This window comes from Citrus sinensis, chromosome 2 (genome assembly GCF_022201045.2).
Source record: "Citrus sinensis cultivar Valencia sweet orange chromosome 2, DVS_A1.0, whole genome shotgun sequence".
Taxonomy (NCBI): Eukaryota; Viridiplantae; Streptophyta; class Magnoliopsida; order Sapindales; family Rutaceae; genus Citrus; species Citrus sinensis.
This window is the reverse complement of record NC_068557.1, coordinates 13,967,683-13,975,520: the sequence shown is the minus strand read 5'-3', so window position 1 is coordinate 13,975,520 and position 7,838 is coordinate 13,967,683. Positions and strand designations below refer to the sequence as shown.

Genomic DNA, 7,838 nt, shown 5'->3' with positions numbered 1-7,838 from the left:
ATCTCTGAATTCATTTTTGGGATCCATTTTCTGTAATTCCTTCTTCATCTTGTATTTTCTTCGTATTTTAATAAATTCCCATTTTGCCCCTAGTTCAACTATGAGTGGCTAATTTTCTTTCAAGCTTGGGTTGAAGGTGAAGTCTCAACATGTGTCATGGGCTTTATTTGGTAAATTTATTTTCTCTTCCCCTCTAGTTTTTGTGGATGTTTTGACTTCTCGTCGACAAATAATACTAATCTTGTCTAGTACCGCCTTGGTTTCACCGGCCCTCTAGTACAAGGTTATTATTATTTGGCACGATAAGCCCTTAGCACCATATTGATTAGAGCGTGGTTCATGAGGTGTGGATTCCCCCCTCATGATTTAATTGGCATTAATACGGATTATTTAGCCCATGATGCATGTTGATACGGATCCAGATACCCAAGTACGTCAATTTAATAGATTTTCTCTTCAATTTATTCTCTCCATTGCAATTCCAATTTTAGAATTTATTCTCGCCATTTTAATTTAAGTCTTAGCATATTCCAAATCATTTCTACCATAAATCCAACAACCCATTTACAAAATTAATTCTATACACATAATTAAAATCCACCTCCTCGTGGGATCGACACTCGTCACCATTAGTCTATACTACAATAGATTCGTGCGCTTGCGAGTACATTAACATTTGCACAACAAGTTTTTGGCGCCGTTGCTGGGGAGGTAAGTAATTTTAATTCATAGAATTAATTTTTGTGAATAATTTCTTTTATTTGTTTTCTTGTATTTTTTTTATTATTAAAAAAAAGAAAAAAAAGTGAATCTACATTTAAAGGTTAGTATTTCTTTTTTTTTCTCTTCTTTAAAATTCTGTAATTTAATTTTTAATTTATTTTTCTTTGAAATTTTTTTTATCTTATTAATTTATTTTTAGTTAATTTATTTCACATATTTGTTTTTGTGTATTTTTATAGAAAGGTTTTAATAGCGCAATAAGGTTAGTATTGTAATTTCTCCCTCTTCTTTATTTTTATTTGTTTTGTTCCCATCTTTATTTTTATTTTATTTGTTTTGCATGCATGGTCGTAGGTCATTATTTCCTAATCTTGAACCTATAGATCTTGAATTAGAAAAAACACTTCGCACACAAAAGCACATTAAAAATAAATTTGGAATGGATTTACAAGCACCACAGGAGAGGCCATTTAAGGACTATTTTAGTCCCTTAGCTAATTTGAGCACATCATGCATAAGATACCCAAATGTAGCTGCTAGGAGTTTTGAACTAAAACCTAGTGTGCTAAATTGTCTCCCCACATTCTATGGCCTAGAAAATGAGGACCCATATAATCATTTGAATGATTTTCATGCAATTTGTCAAACATTTAAATATGAAAATTTTTCAGACGATGATGTTAAACTCAGATTATTCTCATTTTCTTTAAAGGATAGAGCTCGTTCATGGTTAAATACTTTGCCTGCTAATAGCATTTCATCATGGGAACAAATGGTAACGAAATTTTTGAATAAATATTTCCCAGTGCATAAAACCAACGCTATTCGCAGGGAAATCTCGGAGTTTACCCAGAGAGATGACGAGCAGTTTTTCGAAACATGGGAGCGATTCAATGGGCTACTCTTGAAGTGTCCACATCATGGGTACGAAAAATGGCACCAATGCCAATACTTTTTGGAGGGATTATTGCCGAATGTGCAAGAATGGCTAATGGCAACAAGTGGAGGAGAGCTAATGTCAAAAAGTGCATCAGAGATTTGGGAATTCTTCCAGCGACAAGCGGATAATTCCCAACAACGGAGTCGATCACTCAGGAATACTAGAAGAATTAAGGGAGTAAATGAGGTTCACATTGGCGAATCAAGTTCAGAAATTAAAGAAGTCAAAGTGATAATTGAAGGTCTCTCTCGACAAATAGCATCATTATCGACTGCTAAATCAACAGAGCCACATGACCATGACTCATACTAAGATCAAGCCAATGCCATAGGCGTAATGAGAAAACCATCGAATTACAACCCATACTCCAACACATATAACCCTGGATGGAGAGACCACCCTAATTTTTCATGGTCTCAAGGATTCCAACAGAACGGACCAGCAGCTCCAGCTCCACCAATTCCACAAAATCCTCAAGCCTCTCAGCCACCATTTAGACCATACAATTAGAACCAGAACCACTCTCAACCTAGACCATGGGAGGATGCATTCCAGAATTTCAGGAATGTTACTCACTCCACGATTGAGCAACAGAACCGCACCATTGATGGACTACGAAATGAGTTGAGAGCAGGCTTCAACTCACAAGCTCAATCAGTTTCAAGCCTCGAGAAGATGGTGGGACAACTTGCTTCTTCAGTTCAGACCTTGGCAATGACCGTTGAGAAAGGTAAGTTTCCAAGTCAACCAGTGCCTAACCCTAAAGGAGTACATAAAGCAAGTACCAGTTCACCACAGCAGCATGGAGAAGTCAAAGCAGTAATGACCTTGCGAAAAGGAAAAGAAGTCGACAACAAAGTGGAGATGCCGGTGACAAAAGAAAATCAAATTGTTCCTGTGAGTATTGAGGACTCACCACCAGAGGGGAAAGAAGAAACCAACCCACAAGAATATGTTCCGAAAGCTCCATTTCCCCAGAGGTTAGCTAAAGGCAAGAAGGGAAAATCCACAGGTGAGATTCTTGAAATCTTCAAACAGGTAAGTGTTAACATCCCTTTGCTTGATGCTATTAAATAAGTTCCATCTTATGCCAAGTTTCTTAAAGACCTTTGTACTAAAAAGAGAAACATGCATGTTCAAAAGAAGGCATTTTTAACAGAAAATGTTAGTTCTATCCTCCAACATAAAACTCCTTTAAAATGCAAAGACCCAGGCTCCCCTACTATTTCATGTAGCATAGGGAACCACACAATTGAGAATGCTTTGTTGGATTTAGGAGCTAGTGTAAATCTTTTGCCTTACTCTGTATTCGTGAAACTTGGACTTGGAGAATTACACCCAACTCCAGTGGTGTTACAGCTTGCAGATCGGTCCACGAAAATACCTCGTGGTATTGTGGAGGACGTGCTTATCCAGGTAGATAAGTTTTATTTTCCTGTTGATTTCATTGTAATTGACACTCAACCAATACAGGATTCGAGGAAGCACATTCCCATTATTCTAGGCCGACCTTTCTTGGCAACTGCGGATGCTCACATTCAATGCAGGACCGGAAATATGCAGTTGTCTTTCGGCAACATGACTATGGAGCTGAACATCTTCAACATTGCCACACAACGTCACAGTGCAGATGATGGAATTGTTGATGTGGATTTAATTGAAGCATTAGTTGATGATACTTTTGTTTCAAACCTTAGTGATGATCCTTTACAAACATGTTTAACTCACTTTGGTTTGGATTTTGATATTGACAGATCGATCGATGAGGTCAACGCCCTACTTGACTCAGCACCATCCATGGACACTAATAAATGGAAGTCAAGAGTTGAACAACTAGCACCATCAGAGAAGAAACTCATCCCATCATCAAAATCACCACCGAAGCTCGAGCTCAAACCATTACCCAACACTCTGGAATATGCATTTTTGGGAGAAGAAAGTACTCTGCCGGTAATCATCTCATCATCCCTTAATTACAAACAAAAAGGTAAGTTGTTGCATGTTTTAAAATAGCACAAAGGAGCATTAAGATGGACCATAACAGACATAAAAGGTATAAACCCAGTAGACTGCATGCATTACATTCACCTTGATGAAAATGTTAAATCTACTAGGGAAATGCAACGTCGGTTAAATCCTAACATGAAAGAAGTTGTTAGAACTGAAGTCCTTAAGCTATTAGACGCAGGTATCATTTACCCCATTTCTGATAGTTCATGGGTCAGTCCTGTGCAAGTTGTCCCCAAAAAGTCAGGAGTCACAGTAGTTACGAATGCTGATAATGAATTGATACCCACTAGAGTAACTACAGGATGGTGTGTATGTATTGATTATAGGAAGTTGAATTCTGTCACACATAAAGACCATTTTCCTTTACCATTTATTGATCAAATGCTTGATAGATTAGCAGGCCATGAATTTTATTGCTTTCTAGATGGCTACTCAGGATATAATCAGATTCCCATAGCACCAAAAGATCAGGAGAAAACTACTTTCACTTGCCCTTTTGGCACATTTGCATATAGGAGAATGCCATTTGGATTGTGTAATGCACCTGCTACATTTCAACGATGCATGTTGAGCATTTTTTCTGATATGGTGGAACGATTCCTTGAAGTCTTTATAGATGATTTTTCTGTCTTTGGTGACTCGTTTGATCAATGTTTACATCATCTAACACTAGTTCTGCAGAGATGTATCGAGGAGAACTTGGTTTTAAATTGGGAGAAATGCCATTTTATGGTAAAACAAGGTATTGTTCTCGGTCACATCATTTCGAGCGAAGGTATTGAGGTTGACAAAGCCAAGGTGGATCTCATTTCTAATCTTCCTCCACCCAAAACAGTCAGAGAAGTAAGATCTTTCCTTGGGCATGCTGGTTTTTATAGACGTTTCATTAAAGATTTTAGCAAAGTTTCTAGACCCTTATGCAATTTACTTGCTAAGGATGTACCTTTTATCTTTAATGATTCATGTCTTATGGCGTTTGAAAAATTAAAACAGTTGTTGACATCATCACCCATCATTCAGGCCCCAAACTGGAGCTTACCATTTGAGCTAATGTGTGATGCATCTAATTATGCAGTAGGAGCAGTATTAGGACAAAGAGTTGATCGAATTTTCCACGTTATTTACTATGCTAGTATGACATTAAATGATGCACAGTTGAACTATTCAACTACTGAAAAAGAAATGCTAGCAGTAGTGTTTGCATTGGAAAAATTTCGATCATATCTCATTGGTTGTAAAATAATTATATTCACGGATCATGCTGCTCTTAAATATCTTCTCACAAAGAAAGATGCAAAAGCTAGACTAATTCGTTGGGTGTTACTTTTGCAGGAGTTTGACTTGGAATTCAAAGATAAGAAAGGGACAGAAAATGTTGTGGCGGACCACCTCTCTCGTCTCTATTTTGACACAATTACAGAGCCATTAATATTGAATGAGTCATTTCCAGATGAACAATTAATGAGTGTGGAAGTATTACCTTGGTATGCTGATATAGTTAATTATCTTGTTACAGGTAAACTTCCAGAGCATTGGACCAAGCAAGATAAGGCTAAATTCTTTGCAGAGATAAAGAATTTCTTTTGGGATGACCCATATTTGTTCAAGTATTGTGCAGACCAAATTGTTAGACGATGTGTCCCAGAAAGTGAAATTCAGAATATCCTTTCATTCTGCCATGAACAAGCTTGTGGAGGCCATTTCAGTGCTAAGAAAACAGCGACTAAAGTTTTACAATGTGGTTTCTATTGGCCATCTATATTTCGGGATGCTTACACTTTCTGTTCTTCATGTGATAGGTGTCAACGAATGGGAAGCATTACGCGAAGGAATATGATGCCACTAAATCCAATTTTAGTGGTTGAGATTTTTGATGTATGGGGTATCGACTTCATGGGACCTTTTCCCCCGTCTTTTGGCCATCAATACATATTGGTTGCTGTTGACTACGTATCGAAATGGGTAGAAGCAATTTCATGTAGGACCAATGATCACAAGGTGGTGATAGCATTTTTGAAAAGCAATATTGTTTCACGCTTTGGATTCCCTCGAGCAATAATCAGTGATGGTTGTGCCCACTTTTATAACAAAGCATTCAAAGCACTTTTGACAAAGTATTCAATCACACACAAAGTGGCGACCCCGTATCATCCGCAAACCAGTGGCCAAGTTGAGATCTCCAATCGAGAAATAAATCACATATTAGAAAAGACGGTGAGGCCGGACAGAAAAGATTGGTCATTAAGACTTGATGATGCCTTATGGGCATATAGAACGGCTTTCAAGACCCCGATTGGGATGTCACCCTACAGGCTAGTGTATGGAAAAGCTTGCCACCTACCTGTGGAACTCGAGCATCGTGCATATTGGGCCATCAAGAAATTCAATTTTGACATGCAGCAAGCCAGCTCAGAAAGAAGATTACAGCTGGCAGAACTTGAAGAAATTTGCAATGATGCATACGAAAATGCCAAGATTTACAAGCAACGAATGAAAGTCTTCCATGATAAGCAAATTATGAGAAAATCGTTCACTCCAGGTCAGAAAGTGCTTTTATTCAATTCTCGCTTGCACCTATTCCCAGGTAAGTTACGCTCTCGTTGGTCTGGTCCCTTTATTGTTCATACTGTTTTTCCACATGGGGCAATTGAAATTAAGGACCCAAAGAACGGTGTCACGTTTAAAGTTAATGGTCAAAGATTAAAGCCATATCTAGAGTACCAACCACATGAAGAAGACTCCGAAATAAATTTGAGTGACCCACCAAATTTGAATTGATTTTTTTTTCTTTTCGTTGATTTGATTTTTCTTTCTTTCTTTTTATTATTATTCTTTTGCTAATTGAAATTGTTTTTGCATAAGTGTGTTTATTTTACCATTAAGTTTTCTCTTATCATTTTTAATCATGAGTCTCATACTTAGACCGTTCCTCCTCAACATTCTTAAACCACTTCAACGTGTCAAAACTCATCTCAAGAGGCAGATTCAATTTTGTAAAACACAACGCATTTGGGCTCTACAACCACCAGAGTTAGTAGCCTATGTTGAGGGTTTAGAACGCCAACTCCGAGACATTGAGAGAAGTGTTTACGACATCCAGTTGGAGCTTGAGGTAAATTCAATAAGAGGACGATTTTGATTTTCTTTGTGTGTTTTAATTTGTTTTTCTGTTTGTGTGCTTTAGTTTGTTACCCCGGTGAAGTGGCGGATAACGGTACTCCGTGACAATCAAGTCGGTTACTTCAGTTTCCCATAATAACTGATATTCTGAGGCGAAGGTATGGACAGAAACGAGATTCTGGCGAAGCTTCACAAGCGATTCCCTTCACTTCCTCAGAATGCCCTCCTTACGATCTATAAAGCTCGGTCCGAACGCATGCGATTATTCATGAGGAATAACATACCTGCTGACATCCGTTGGTTAATCGAGGCTAAAGTACGATCGGCAGGTGAGTTACCTCCAAAATTTATTGCATACATGCCTAGTTGTGGTAAAGGAAATTATGCAAGAAAACGACGAGCTCGAAGAATTTCTGTTGCTTGTCATAAGTGTGCCAGAATGAGTTGCAATAAAAACCCATGTTCTTTAGGCATGATGTCTGATAACAGGGAAGATAAGATTCAATTCATTAAGGATGGCTTGAATAAGGAGTCATTGGATGATATCCTTTTGTCTCTTGAAACGCATCCCAGTGGATATGTGCAAGGAGCGATTCTCCAGTTATGGCCATTATTCCAGAAAGAGCATGCACGATATAGTCTCGGGAATCTGACTATAAACGACCCTGTTTGCCAGTTTATAAGAAAACTGGATAGGAAGCCTATCCTCGACCCATAGAGGGCGTTCAAGCCGTTTCTGGACGTAAAACCAGAGGAAGATGTGAGCCACAGTCGCAACTACCTGTAAATATCCTTTTACTTTATTGTTATTTTATTTCACTATTGTCTTATTGTTTGCATTATTGTCTTTAACAATTTTATTACTGTTTGCTTTTTCTTTATTACTGTTTGCTTTTCCCTTTCTACTGTTTCCTTTTTGACTCGCGAGCCACGTGCTTTACGCGTTATTTGACATGGACATGTGACCTCATACATAACTATGACCCACTATCACCAAGACTCTTAAATGTGATTTTCTTTGTCAAGCACTCACAAATTATTTTTG

At 37.9% G+C, this 7,838-nt stretch overlaps 1 non-coding gene across 1 annotated transcript; it reads right to left on the bottom strand.

The window, feature by feature from the left end:
• Positions 1-1,546: 1,546 nt before the first annotated feature.
• Positions 1,547-1,650, bottom strand: LOC127900473 (small nucleolar RNA R71). The gene has a single exon (XR_008052656.1). It is a non-coding gene; the product is annotated as a small nucleolar RNA R71 (small nucleolar RNA).
• Between the last annotated feature and the right edge of the window lie 6,188 nt (positions 1,651-7,838).